The sequence below is a fragment of the Gossypium hirsutum genome, chromosome A06 (genome assembly GCF_007990345.1).
Source record: "Gossypium hirsutum isolate 1008001.06 chromosome A06, Gossypium_hirsutum_v2.1, whole genome shotgun sequence".
NCBI lineage: Eukaryota > Viridiplantae > Streptophyta > Magnoliopsida > Malvales > Malvaceae > Gossypium > Gossypium hirsutum.
Genome location: NC_053429.1, coordinates 16746293 through 16762143, shown reverse-complemented (window position 1 = coordinate 16762143; position 15851 = coordinate 16746293). Strand labels below are relative to the sequence as shown.

Below are 15851 nucleotides of genomic sequence, written 5' to 3'. Positions count from 1 at the left end.
CCGAGGCCCGGCCCGTTTTTTAAACGGGCCTCATTTTTTTGCCCAAGCTCATTTTTCGGGCCTATATTTTTACCCAAACCCTCCCATTTTTCGGGCGGGCCTTCGGGCCGAACCGGGCCGCCTAGCCCATGATCAGCTCTACGTAGTAGTAATGAACAACATAAATATTTGTTCGATCAAATAATCTTTTGTGATTCTTGCCCAAATCTTGAGCCAATCTAGAAAAAAATCATTAACTTGTGTATAAATGTTGTTTGAATGACTCATTTTAGGTGGATCGAATTAGATTTGATTGCAAGAAATGTTAATTAGGCTTCTGGTGAAAGGTGTGTGTTCTTTTACAAGTGAATCGAGACAAACCATATCTAAGAATAGGGCAACACGGTCTCCCACACGGGTGTGTAAACCACACGGTCTTTCACAAGGGCGTGTGGACCACACGACCCCTCACCTGACCATTTGCCTTGGAAACCCTAGGCTAGTTCAAATCTCACACGACCTGTCACACAATTGTGTCCCTTCTGTAGGTTAATTTTGTAATTGCCACATGACAACAGTCTCTTAAAAAACCATGTAACCCTTCCACACAGCTTAAAGCCTCTCACACTGTTGTGTGACCCTTAATTTACAATTTTACCCATAATTTTATGAATTCATTAGTTTAGTCTGTGAATAGTCCCCAAACTATTTTTAGTGTTTTGTCTTATTCAATTGAGTTCCTAATATTATGAATAATGTTGGAATCTATGATCTGATTGACTAAATTGTTACTATACATGTATGATATGTGATTGGTACATGTTTATTGTCATTGGTTTACTAATAAAATGTTGTTATTTGTACCACTGCACTTTTGATTGCATGACCAATATGACTGTTGTTACTGATAATCTGAATACATGTAATACATGCCACTACTACTGTTAATTTGATTACATGCTAAGCATGTCTACTGTTTCTGTATTGTACTATTATTAGCATGTCATATTGCATTGCATGAGGCGAGACAATTGAAAAAAGGAAGTACTAGCAGTTTATCTACAAACACTGGTGGTTTACCCACAAACTTACTAGCAGTTTTTATCTACAAAAATGTTGTGTATTTACAACCTACTGGCAGTGTATTAACCTGCAAACACTGGTGGTTTATCAAAAAATTTACTAGCAGCTTTTATCTGCAAACCCATTGTACATTCACAACCTACTGACAACATATGAATTTGCAACATTGGTGGTTCATCCACAAATTAGAGTGCCTGGGTTAAAAGAGTTCTAAAGAACTCTTACTGTGGAGTGTAGTGGTAAGGTACAACTTTTCTTTTCTGTTAAACTGATATCGCACTGCATTGACACGCATAAGCATGCTCGAATAAATTGTCAATTTTTACTTAACTATATGATCGTTACTGTACTGAAAACTGTTATTATGTATGCTTGGTTTATTATTCTGTATTGATTTTCTTGTGATGGAACTCACACTGAGCTTCATAGCTCACCTCCTTTTATTTCCTTCTCTATAGATAACCCATCAAGTTAGGATGCGAATACGGCATCAGAAAGGACTCGACTCAGATTTGTTTTCTTTTTATATAATATTTTAGAGTTATAATTCGATATTTTATTATTCAGAGATTGTAATATTTTATTTTTGAACTGTGGCTTGGGACTTAAGATTGGGGTTTTATAGCATGCATGACATTTTATTTGATGTTAGGATGTTGAAATATGCATTATAATTAGCTATGCACGAAATATGATTTTTACTAGAACTAGGTTAATTATCACTTTTCCGTTGCTAAAATTATAATTAAAATTTTGAGTAATAAATAGATTAGGAGTTAGCTAAGTTTTTAAAAGTAATCATCGTTACATAGGATAGTTAATCTACATTTGTTTTTAACTACTTGTGGGTTTTTCTAAAAATAGACTAAGTTTTCTTCTGAAAAAAATAAAAATGTTTTAATGTAATTGTTTTAAAACTCTAATAGCTTACTGGGCCATCTTGGTGGCCAATGTAATCTTTCGAATTTAGGCCTAACATCTAGGCTGGGTTGGGGAAGTTACATTTAGTGGTATCAAAGCCTAGGTTTTCTAAGCACGAACTGTGGAAATTTTATTAAGTCTACATGCATGTATTAAAGGGGTATTTTCGAAAAAAACCATGCCACAAGTTTTTCAAAAATTTATTTTCTGCAGGAAACTAAATCTGAGACTTCAGTGCCTATCCTACTTTAGTTACTTTTACTTTTGAAAACTTTAAAGATCAACTGTAGTCTTTAAACTGTAGATACTTAGGAAATAGCTAATAATTGAACTTTTGTTTAAAAATTGTAGATATACTTAAACAGTCAAGGTAGACATGGTAGGGGTAGACTGTATAGGTTGCACCTGTTTAGCCACCCACTATTTAGGGAGAAAACTCGATCCTTGAGGAGGAGTACGTTGAGAATTCAACCGCCAATTGTGGTGGAGGCTATGAGAATGACGGCGACGCAGTGACACAGACGATGCTGAGGTGTTACAAAAGGTTGCTAGAGCCCAAACTAGATCGAGGAGCCGTAAATCTATTGCGGAGAGGCTCCGATCGAATAGAGCCGAAACATTCAAAGGCGTTGTTGGAATGACTCTTACTATGACAGAATACTGGATGTGTAACACCTCTAACCTGTATCCATCGCCAGATTAGGGTTATAAAGCATTACCATACAACTAAAAACATTTAAACTTAACTTTATTCAATAGCATAAACAAATCATATACATAATACCGTTCCTAAATCAAACCCTTGAAGCCCTAAAAATACCCTAAAAACGATTCGAGACCAATTTGAAACCATTAGAGAAAGTCTAGGAAAAAGTCACAAAATTTTAGAAACAGGGGTCACACGGCTAAGACACACACCCATGTCTTAAGCCGTGTGACCTTGGAACCTAGGATACACGACTGTGTCCCAACCCATGTCCTCATCCGTGTAACTCTCTGAGTAGGTTCACATACCCGTGTGCCAAGCCGTGTAACTTTCTGAGTCACCTTACATGTCCGTGTGCCAAGCCGTGTGTTAGATCGTGTAACTCACTGGCTTGCAACCTAAGAATTCAGCAAATGACACACGACCATGTTACCAGGCTGTGTGTCTCACACGGCTGAGTCACACGCTCTTGTCTCAAACCGTGTGGACCTAAATTTACCGAAAATCAAGTCATTTCCAATACCATTTCATGCATAAACATTTAGATCATTTGTGCACACTTTCAAGGCACCAAAACCCTATCAAACATACATATAATTAACATTTTAAGAGTCCTAATTTAACTAACCAATATGCCATTCAAGGGCACCATAAACAACAACCAAACATCACCTACTTAGACATGTTTATATGCTTATTTCAATGCATAAAATTCTAGACCATTTATGTATTAAAACATACCTCATTTAGCCACTTTCATGACATACAAAACGTGCCATGAAAGACCATTATCAAGCCATTACAAACTTACCAAAAGAACCATATCTACCTACACATATAAGTGACCAAAATGACTTACCTAAGCAAGCATTGTAAGTTCATCAACAATCCATAAGCATCCAAACACAAACATATCAAGTTACCATTTTACATGTTCATCAAAAACATCACAATAAGTTAACATATACATGCCATTATAAACCTTGGCCAAAATACACAAAAACTACCGAATTGACTTCTGGATAGTGTGATAGATCTTTAACGAGCTTCTAATCAAATCAAGCTTTTGATAATCTATAAAACACAGGAAAGAAACTATATAAGCAATTAATGCTTAGTAAACTTGTATAATTTGAACACAACTTACCATTTCATTTGCATAATGTAAATAGCATAAATGTAATACCAACTAAAACCATAAGCTTGGCATAATGGCTATACAACATCATCAAATCCACAAGTTAGTACATTTGTACATGTTTCAAATGAATTCATCCATAAACAAGTAATTTACACATGTATTCACATCATTTAGATCATCATTCCTTTTCATAAGTTCATGATACATTCCATTTGAACACTTACCATTTCGTTTCCTGTTATACCCGTTGAACCATCTAGAATTTCATCAGATACTCAGGAAAGCTCACATGAAGTGTGTCTTTACATAACCGTAACATTTCCTTTACATCATTGCTCACACAAGCTGTAAATTGGGCCTGCTCATACGAGCTATGGGTCGGAATGTAAGCTACACAATACTGCTCACACGAATTGTGAAGAATTCGCAACAAATGCAGGACCTCAACCATCGATAGAATATTCAAGACCAGCACCTGAAACATAAGATCCCTAATGACATGTCATTTGTATCCTACGAATTCCTAAGGTTCAACCAAGACTTGCTAACTGTCATAGCATTGATTTGTTTATACATTGGTCAACTCATATTATAAATAACATAACAACGTACGATTTGAATAGCATTAATACAATAATCATTTATATGAACTTACCTCAACAACTAGGGGTATGAAGGTTAAATCGAGCTATTTTGAAGCTTTTGTTCTTCCTCGATCTAGGTTCGTAAATGGTTTATCTTGATCTAAATAAAAAATTTCAATCAATTTAATACTTCTAGTATTCAATTTAATCCACATTTCTTATACATACAAAACTACCATTTTGCCCGTAATATTTTAACTTTTTCACAATTTAGTCTTAAGCTTTTAACTTAAAATCTAACCATTTTAATCTCAATCCATGTTAACCAAATATGCAAAGGACCTTGAAACAACCCATGTTTATCATCATTTCACATTAAAACCCTAAATTTTACACCTTTAACAAATTAGTCCCTAATTCCAAAATTCAACAAAAATAACTTAACAGAACTTGTTTACTTTTCAACAAAGACTCATAATGTACCATTTAACATCAAAAACCATCCAAGAACATTCATGGCATAACCCTCAACCCTTAATAGTTTTACAAATTAACCCCCGGGCTAGCTAGATTAAGCTAAAATGAGCTAAAAAAACATAAAAATTATTAAAAACAAGATGAAAAATACTTTCCATGCAAGTGCTTAAGCTAACCGAAATTTCAAGCCCTAAAATGGCTACCTTTCCTTCAAAATTTCAGTGGTGATTAAACTTGGAGAAGATGATACCATCTTTTCTTTATTTTAATTTCTAAAACGAAATTTTAATATGACTCTCCTACAATCCGTAAACCTTAAACAAATAATAAAATAATAATTTTCTCATCATATTTGTGGTCTCAAAATCATTATTCTGACATCACTGAAAACAGAGTGTTATATGATAAAGTCGACGAAAAGGATTCTGGAGAATCTAGATTGTAATCCAGAGACAAAGTTGAAGATGATCTCAACTTTATTAAATTTATAATAATACAATTATAATTAATACTAACTTTATACTATTTGTTTGTTCACGTGGTGTTTAAAATAATGAGTTGTAACAAAATCATAAAACAAAATATTTTTTTAGAGTGAAAAAGTATAATAATATTATTTTTATAATGATAATCTCACTCATAATATTTTTACATGCCGTTTTGTGTTCTTTTATCATATAACTCAAGCAATGCTCTAATAAAATATTGCAACTCTTTTATATAATACAATAATAAGCACCTTAGTCCATAGCTTATCCCCAATATTTCACGAAGAAATGATTTAAAATAATAAAATATTACTCATTGAAAAAAATTTAAATTGTTTAAATTATAATAAAATTGTAATTGAAGATGAATATAAAGTGTTAATTCATATTTCTTGAATTTTGTCTATTTTAATTGTTTTAATTAATTAATTTTAATATATTAATATTTAATGTTTATGGGAGTGGGAGTGGGGACCGTTGCAATTAGTCTTGGTTTAAATAAGAAATGTTTAAACTTATAAAATATTGATTATTTTTATTGATAAAATTGAATAGTTTAAATTATAATTAAAATGTAACTGAAATGCTAATAAGTGATACATACAAGACAACCTTTCAAAAGTTTTCAATTCTGCTTTGATTAGATGAATTCATCAATTGTTGATAAAGACAAACCAATGATAAATCCAACATATTTCGAAAGAAGATAATAAAGTTGCAGACTATTTAAGAAAATTAGCTTGTAGCAATGATATAATAATGTTAAACTGTTTGATCAGCCTCCTTATTATACTAGGTTTAACCTCTCCCTAGTTATTTTTTTTATAACAAAAGAAATATATTTGTGCTTAATCACTAATTAATTGTTATAAGGGTTGTTGAATAAAATTAATTTTTTTAATTTTTTTTTATTAAGGATAAAATGATGAAGTTGCCCTATGAATAAACTTGTTTAAGTGGATTAAGAGTTGTTAGATAATGTTATATTTTAATTATTAATTATTTTTAGTTTAATGTTATGATAAAATTAAGAGGTTAATTATCCCATTAATTATTGTTTATTATGATTTTATCAAAATAATTAAGCGTTATAAGAGTTATTTTCCTTCTTAAATTATTATTGTTTTTTAAATAGAGACGTTAATCATCACATTAATCACTATTTACCTAAAGTTTCTTTAATTATTCATATTTATCTATGATATTATTATTAAGATTTTATACATTATTATTAAGATTTTATCTAAAAAAATATTATTTAAATTTAAATTTAATTCATTTTATTATTATGATTTTATATAAATATTATTTTTAAATATTAATATAACAGTACACTGTAAAATTCGTACTTTTATATATATATTATAAATTATAGATAAAAAAAAAGATTTTGCAAGTAAATTGGGAGTGAATCCTAAATTAACTCACAAGTAGGTACACTTATCAAACCCTTCTAAATATATCATGTAAAATTAAATTAATGTTATTAAAATTAAAATTTTATACTTTGTTAATTGTTAAAATTAAACTAATGATACTTATATTTAGAGATAAATTTAGACATCAAATAAATTTGAACTCAACGTATAAATAAATTATTTTGGATAGTTATTTTAAAAATAATAACTTTTTTTTTATATTAATATGAACTTAACTCATGAGTAAAACTCCTTTAAATACATAATTAAATGTACTTATAATTTTAAACTTGTGGAGGCCAAACTTCTACTATGTACAATGTAAATTCTTTTTATGTTGTGTTTTCTTGGTACAAACTCTTTTTTGCTGCCGAATGAAATACATAGTATTGGAGTTCGGACATGTAATTTGCATGCTTTTTTTCTTTTTCTTTTTTTATAGAACGTAGCAGCTAAATATAAGTGGTCATCCAAATTATGAAGTGGACCCATGATGTCAACCTCTTAGGGGTAGAAAGTCATGGGTGAGCAAATTAAAGGAAGGCTAACATGGTTGCTAGGCTACCTCTAGAAGATTACAAGTTAAAAAAAAAAATTTATATGATAGAAAAATGGTTTGGGCTGTTTCTCAAGGGGACATGTAATGGCAAGTTGGGAAATAAAGAAGCAGGATATAGTTGAACAAATCATATACCAACCAACCCTACTCTATATACGTATATTATAAGTTAAAAGGGAGTGGTTGCCAAAAAGAGTAGCCATGTGAGAAGCATGACGCTGTAGAATAATGCTGCCACTCTTCTATTTTACTATAAATGGGATGGCAACTTGATTCGTTAGCTTATTATACTCCCAATATGCTTTGCAAGTATCTCACCTACAGGTTCTCATTTTTCTAATGAAAAAGATCGACGTGCTGATGGGATGACTACAAGAGTTGCAATGAGGTGCGAGAGTGGACTATATATAAATAACAAGAGTTACAAGTATACAGGAGTGGGTAAAAGTATCCAAGAGAGTTTTGTTCAAGAGGTAAATTGTATTTTGTTTTTTGTTTTTTCTTATTAAAGAAATATACAAATTAATACTTATATATTAAATTAAAAATTAAATTGGTCATTTTACTAAAAAATTTATCATTTTATACGGTTAAAAATTGGTCTCCATTCGTCAATATGAAGTACATGTAATACGTTACATATAATTATCTGATTATTCCATTAACTTGATAAAAATATACGAAAATTTTAATATAATGTACAAAATAAAATGCATGTTGTGTATGTCGAGTAGTTTGCCGTACTTATTGTGCGAAAATGAGGCTTTGTGCTAGCACTCACCATGTGGGTGACTTTTGAGGATAGGGCACAGAAATTTATATATTTTTTCTTTTTTACTTTATATGAGACTAGACTACATATACATCTTTTTTCTATGTAGTTTGGCATACATTGAAGAAAGCTATAAGTCTCTTTGGTAAAGAAGTCTTAAGTTTTGTGAATGGGAAAACACGTTAATAGGAGAATTAATTATATGAAATATATAGTGATATTATTATTTTTCAATAGTTTAATATTATATTAGGATTTTTATTTGTATTTAAAATTTTTTATGGTAAAAATGTTGAAATTAAGAATGAAAATATTTTGTATCATTAAACTGTTGGAAAAGAAATACAGATAACATAGGCGTCAATATTTTTATTTAAAAATTTGATTTAATTTGATTTTAAATTTAATCTCTTTCAATTTAATTATGAAATATTAGAGAATCTCAAAAAAAAAACTCTCCTTAACAAATGGCAATGAATTATTGTTTTAGATGGAAAAGAAATCAAATAGTGATCTAAGAAAAAGATAACCCCCCACCCCTTATTTTAAATGTAGCACACTAGCAATTAACAAGATTTGAGCTCACACAAGTTGATTATAGAATGGAAAATATAAGGGTGAATCTGTTGAGATAGGACCACACAAAAACCTGTTCAATTTAGTACATTGAATTATTGAAGCCAATTTTCAAAATGCAGTGATTTATGTGCTACAGCTTTTTTTATTTGGAATGGAAGAAGATAATGCTTTATAGGGAGATCTTCTAACTCTTCTTTTTTCCCACAAGAGGGCAATTGAAGATATTTCGTTGGGCCACCGGGATGTGTTTCACCTTATTACACAATAGAATATATCCACTATACATGATCTTCTTCCCATCTACACACAGAATAAAGTTTAAAAGAAATTGCATCTTCATTAATAATGCTAACATTATGATATTCTAAACCATTAATTCTATTATCCAACTCCAATTATTGATACTCGATGTTCATCTTAAAAATTCACGCTATAGGTTATGTGAAAATAAAATAAAATAAAAAACACACAAATTTTTACGTGGAAATCCTTTCGGGAAAAAACCACGGGCAGAGGAGAATAAAATTCACTATGTCGAATTCGAATGATTACAAGAGGAATAGACTATGTCTATTTATAGGCTTGTAAAGCCATATTCTAGTAAGACTGAAACACCTTATTCTAATCAATATAAAATAGATAGAGTTTAATAAGGTTTAAAAAAACCTTATTCTAAAATAAAATAAAAGAAGTGTAGTTCTATATGGGTTTTACTTTTATTTTATTTTATCACTATATTTTATTTAAATAAGGATTTGGGTCATTTAATTCTAACAATCTTCACCTTGACACGAATTCTCAATGAACAAGTTCTTCATCGCGAACTCTCAACGAACAAGTTCTCCATCTATTCCATAAAACCCCTTAAGGGTTTAACTTTAACAATGGACACCAACTAAGTCTAAGCTAAGTAATGCTCAAACTTGGTTATAGGAAGTGACTTGGTCATCATATCTGCAGGATTTTCATAAGTACTAATTTTGCTCACAACAATATCATCACGAGCAATAATATCACGAACAAAATGATACCGAACATCAATGTGTTTTTTTCTCTCATGAAACATTTGATCTTTTGAAAGGAAGATTGCACTCTTACTGTCACAAAATACAGTATTGATTTGAAGGTCTTCATTGAGTTCACTAAAGAGTCTCCTCAACCAGATAGCTTCTTGATAAGCCTCAGTAATTGTCATGTACTCAGCTTCAGTGGTAGACAAAGCGACTGTAGTTTGCAAAGTGACTTTCCAACTGATTGCACAACCTCCGATTGTAAAGACATAACCTGTGAAAGATCTTCTTCTATCAAGGTCTCCAGCAAAATCAACATCAACATACCCAATGACTCCATCTCTAGTTCTTCCAAACTGTAAGCAAACATCAGTAGTACCTCGTAAGTATCTTAAAATCCACTGAACTATTTTTCAGTGTTCTTTACCGGAATTCGCCATGTATCTGCTAACTGCACTGACTGTATATGATAAATCTGAACGTGAATAAACCATAGCATACATGAGAGATCCCACTGCACTAGAGTATGAAACATGTGACATGTACTCAATCTCATCATCTGATTGTGGAGACAAAACTGATGAAAGTCTAAAATGGGCTACTAAAGGAGCACTAACAAATGTAGCACTCTGCATATTGAACCTGTAAAGAACTTTCTCAATGTACCTGTTCTGATTTAGGTCAAATTAACTTACTTTTCTATCTCTGAGAATCTCAATACCAAGTATCTTCTTTGCTGGTCCTAAATCTTTCATCTTAAATTTTTCACTTAGTTGGGCTTTGACCTTTCTTATCTCTCATTTATCTTTTGCTGCTATCAAGATGTCATCTACATAACGAACTAGATACACAAAAGAACCATCACTGTTATTCTTAAAGTAAACATAACTGTCAAAACTACTTCTTTTGAAATCATGAGAAGTCATAAAGGAATCAAACCTCTTGTACCACTGTCTTGGTGACTGTTTCAAACCGTAAAGGGACTTTTTCAGCAAGCAAACAAAGTCCTCTTTTTCTGAGACTGTAAAACCCTCTGATTGTTGCATGTAAATTGTGACAGCCCTAAATTGACCCTAGTCGAAAAGTGGTTTCGGGACCACGAAACCGAGTCTTATAAGTAATTAAAAGTTATATTCTGTGTTTATGATGTGAGTAAATGCATGTGTGAAAGTTTCATGCATTAATTTGATCATTTTTATGTGAATTTATTAAAATGGACTTATATGAAACATTGTTGGAAAGTGATAGGTTAATCTTACAATGGTCTATTAGTACATGCATTGAAAAGAGTGGTTTTGCATGTCAATTTACCCATAATAAACATAGTGGCCGGCCAAGAAATGACAATGCTTCACTAATTCAAATTTAAAATAATTTTATAGTAACAAATGATTTAATAATTGGAATAAAATGAATTAAATAAAAGAGAAGAAAGAGGAAGGTGTTCATCTTCTTCTCCTACCTCTCTCAAAGCCGAAAAAAAAAATGAAGGGAAAAAAATTACCTAGAGCAACTCGGCATTCATCTTTGGCTATTAGGAGGTAAGCTTTGAATTTGTTGATTTGGTTTCATAATATGCTAAGTTAAATTGTGGATGCACTCTTGCTAATGTCAAGAAAGTTGAAATTTCTTATGGTGATTTGGGCAATATGCCGAATGATTAAGTGTTAGAATTAGAGGTTATTTTCATGTCGTATGGAACAATAGGGGAATGACTAGAATGGGGTAAAGATTTTTGGGATGAGTAGTAGTTTAGAGGCACCTTGTACATTCGGTCAAAAATTGAGCTTATTTAGAATGTTGATTTCTTCCTCTATGATTATTTTCCTTGTATGTTAAATGGTTCTTGATAGGGGCGAATGAGTTATGAAAGTTTTTATACATGTATGACGTTCAAGGTGCAGAAATTTTAGTCTTGATGTTATGAATAATTCGGTTGAAATATGAAGAATGGGAGTTGTCATTTAGGTTAAGATCAAAGGAATGATAAATAGGCACTAAAAGGTTGAATGTGTGAAATTTAAGGTATAAGAACCTATAGGTAATTACATAAGTAATGTTAAAAATTAATGTGGTATATTCGGCCATGTAGAGTATATCCTAAAGACATTATATTTAATTCCCTATAATCGGCTAAATGGGTGATAATGGTTTGTAATGTTGAATTGAATTATGATTATGTATGTTAGAATTAGATATAACAAAAAACTATGTGAATTTGGATGAATATGAATTATGTATATACGTTAAGGTCAATGACTTTTCTAAATGACGGCATATATGATATTATGTTTTAAATATATGAATGAGAACCTTACAGAGTAAATTGTATAAATCTGCTAGGGACAGCAGCAGTAGCGTGTTATGGAAAAATTACCATAAATTGTGGGAGTTGAGTTAAAGGCTGAATAAATTATATAATTAAAGCTTGATGCGTCTAGTTTCGTATAAAAGAAATTGTGTAAGTAAAGGGGTTGCCGATAATGAGATTTTCAAAGTTGTGTGAGACAGAGTCAGAATGGCTCCGAAATTCCCTGTTCAGTATTTGGAAAATCATTATAAATCGTACAAAAATGATTATGAGACAAAATTATATGCTTAGACTCCTTAATGAGTCTAGTTTCAAACAAAATAGACGAAAACATATTTTGAATTCTGTACAATGAGAAATTAAATTCTTAGTGAAGAGTAGTCAGAGTAGTCAAGCAGTAAAACAGGGGAAACTTTAAAAAAAATCTGGTATTGATTGGCCAAACCGAAAATTCTGAAAGTTTTGTGGATAGAGGATATACGAGTCTATTTTCATAGAAAATTAACGGCACATAATTTTGAATTTCGTAGCCCTAGTTACAAATAATTTAACGACTGTTGCTCAGGAAAATAGCTTGTAGAGGATTTGTGGTTATGTTGTAAACATGGATAAAACTTGTTTTAGTTGCTCATAAGCTATTGATTAAACCCATACGTGAATTCTAAATTGTGATATTATAAAATGATATATGAGTGTTAGATGGATCTTTGATATTAAAATTTGTGAAATTGTAAGTTTATAAGTATTCGAATATGAAATGATAGTATGGCATGAAATTGAATTATTCATTGGAAAATGATAGATGTAGATTCAGCCAAGACAAAGTGCATACATGAAAGTATATGTGGTATTTTAAGTATAATTGTTCATTTGATGAAGTTGGCTAATAGTTCAAGTAAGGATTTCTCTATTCGATATGTCCATGAATTGAGGCAATGGGTTCGGTAATTAGCTTAAGACATTCGGGTAATATCACATGTCCGATCATAGTTAAACATTTGACAGTTATGATTCTTTGGCTATAATGTTTGAATATCACTATGGAAAAATATATATATATATGATCGGTTGCCTATTATTTAGTTTGAAATGAATCTTAATAAACAGATATTCGTATATAGTAAAATTGGACAAGTAATTGAATAAATTTATTTGTTTTATTAAGCTCAAGAGCATAGAGGATCTAAATCAGATAAAGGAAAAGATAAAGCAGTCGAATAGCCTATCCTCAACCGTTCTAATATACCTAGGTAAGTCTCTAAGTAATTAAACCTAATTTGAGTTTTGATTAATGGATACTATTATAAAAATGGCTAAATTGAAAAATATGGTGTGGCCATGATATGTGATAAGGCCGAATGGCCAATGTGATGAATGTGGAAGTGCATACATGTGATAAGGCCGGATGGTTAATGTGATATATGTGTACGTGAATATGTGATAAGGCCGAATGACCAATTGTGAAAAGCGTGCAATATTAGATATTTAATGAGGCCAAAGTTAGTAAAAAAAATAAATATATATTAAATGAATTGTGCTGAGATTGTATCTGGGTTAGAGACCCGCTGGCTTCATGCTGGGATTGTATCCGGGTTTAAAGTCCCGCAGGCTTAATGCTGGTAAATTAAGTAAGATTATGATCTTGAATGTTCGCAGTGAGCTACCATCAAGTAAGTACTATACATTTAAGAGGTTCAGATACATATTACCTCCTCATTTGTAAGTTTACCTCAAAGTGAATCACTAGCATTCAAGAAAAACGTATATGTGATTGATCATTATATTGCGAAAATGAGGATGACCTAATCGGTCTTGGTATGCTTGTATAATGTAGTATATACTAAGCTTTCATGTATGTACTCGTGTACATTCGGCCAACGATTCGGTGAATTATTAGTATTAAAGAACGATACATATGTGGGAATGATTATTATATCTTTGAATAAGGGAATAATCTATTCGGTCAATGGTTGTTAGTATGACAAAGTGTTTGATTTAAATTTATCGTATGAGCTTAAGTAAAGAAAAGTATGTGCTGAGATTTATATATGTAATTGTGCATATTAGGCCAAGAAGGCCCTATAAATTGAGAATAAATTGTATTCGGCTAGATGTACAAATGCAAGGGAAGGATTGTATTTTGTCAACCTACGTATATGTGGTAAGGTTTATGTTTGATTCTTTGCGTACCCATACTGTAATTCAATACATGCCACGTTGAAATACTCGAAAGTTTTGATGCGATTATGAAATAAGGAATTAAGTTTTATATATATATATCCATGTATGTGCATGAAACGAGTACGTTTGAGCAAGTGATTGTGATTATTGAAAGAGTATATGTTATGCTAAATGAGTAGTGACTCTATGAATCTATTCACGATAGATTATAATATTACTATGTGCTTCTAAATAGGGAAACTAAACGTGGTAAAAGTATTATATTTTAGTTTGATTGATTGAATTAGAAGTAGATAGGAGGTTTCTAGATGCGAAAGACTATGTGAATCAAATTTGGAAGAAATAGGTAAACTATATATGCATGCATGAGGTTTGAACTAATTGACGTAATGGTGAGATCTCTTGATATTGTTAAATGGGGTTTCTGCAAGGTCTAAGACGATGAGGCTTAGTAATGAAACGACAGTTAAAGATGTTCAGTACATTAAGTTGGCCAGGTATGTATCAGGTACTTGTATGTGATTTTCAATTCGGATTAGATCAAAAGTATACAAAGTGATGCATATGTGAATAAGTGTATGAATACAAATGTGACCACAGTCCATGTGACTATGATACATTTGGCCAATGTGTTATGCCATAAGAATGTATTCGATTAAACTATAATAGAGGCATTTAGATTGGAGTGTAATTATGAGCTAAGTGTGCCTTGTGAGCATACGAATATTTGACCATTTTGGTCATTATCATGAAATAATTTGTGGTAACTAAATGATGTGGTTATTGAAATTATAGTTCGTTATGGAGCTCTAGATTGACTTCATTTATTAGAAAAATCGAGTGATAAATGATAATTGAATTTGATTCTGCAAAATTATTGTTTTACTTAAGACTTACTAAGCTTATGTAAGCTTACTCCGTTTGTCTTTTGTCTTTGTTTTATAGATTGTGGACTCTGATTACCAGCTCGGGGATCGTCAGCACTTCATCACACTATCTACTATTATGGAAACCTTGTGATTTGGATTTAGCTTATGGCATGTATAGGATATATTATACTAGAATGGTATCATAACTATTGTTTATAAGCCATGCGAATATGGCATCCTTTGGAAGTCTACTTTTATGAGTTATAAGTTTGATCTTTGTTTGTGTTTAGAAATTTAATTAAATGAACAATCTTTATTCACGAAAGAAAAAAAAATTTACTGTTTTGATCTGCTTCCAAATTGTCTGGTAACTCCTCGTCCGATTCCGGCGACGGTTACGAGATAGGGGTGTTACATAAATATCCTCCTCAAGTTCTCTACACAAAAATGCAGTTTTTACATCTAACTATTCAAGCTCCAAATCATGCATGGTCACAATACCAAGTAAAGCTCGAATCGAACTATGCTTAACAACTGGGGAGAACACATCTATGAAGTCCACTCTTGGAATTTGACTGTAACCCTTTGCAACAAGCCTTACTTTATATCTGGGTTCTTCAACTCCTAGAGTCCCTTCTTTCTTTTTAAACACCCATTTACAACGAATAACCTTTTTACCTTTAGGAAGCTTCACAAGATCCCATGTTATGTTTTTGTGGAGTGATTTCATCTCTTCTTGCATAACAAACATCCACTTTTCTGCGTCTTCACAG

General features: G+C 31.5%; 1 long non-coding RNA gene across 1 annotated transcript; it reads left to right on the top strand.

The window, feature by feature from the left end:
- Window positions 1-7300: 7300 nt before the first annotated feature.
- LOC121230442 (uncharacterized) lies at window positions 7301-15351 on the top strand. Its single transcript, XR_005928464.1, has 2 exons — window positions 7301-7829; window positions 15155-15351. It is a non-coding gene; the product is annotated as an uncharacterized lncRNA (long non-coding RNA).
- The last annotated feature ends 500 nt before the right edge of the window (window positions 15352-15851 follow it).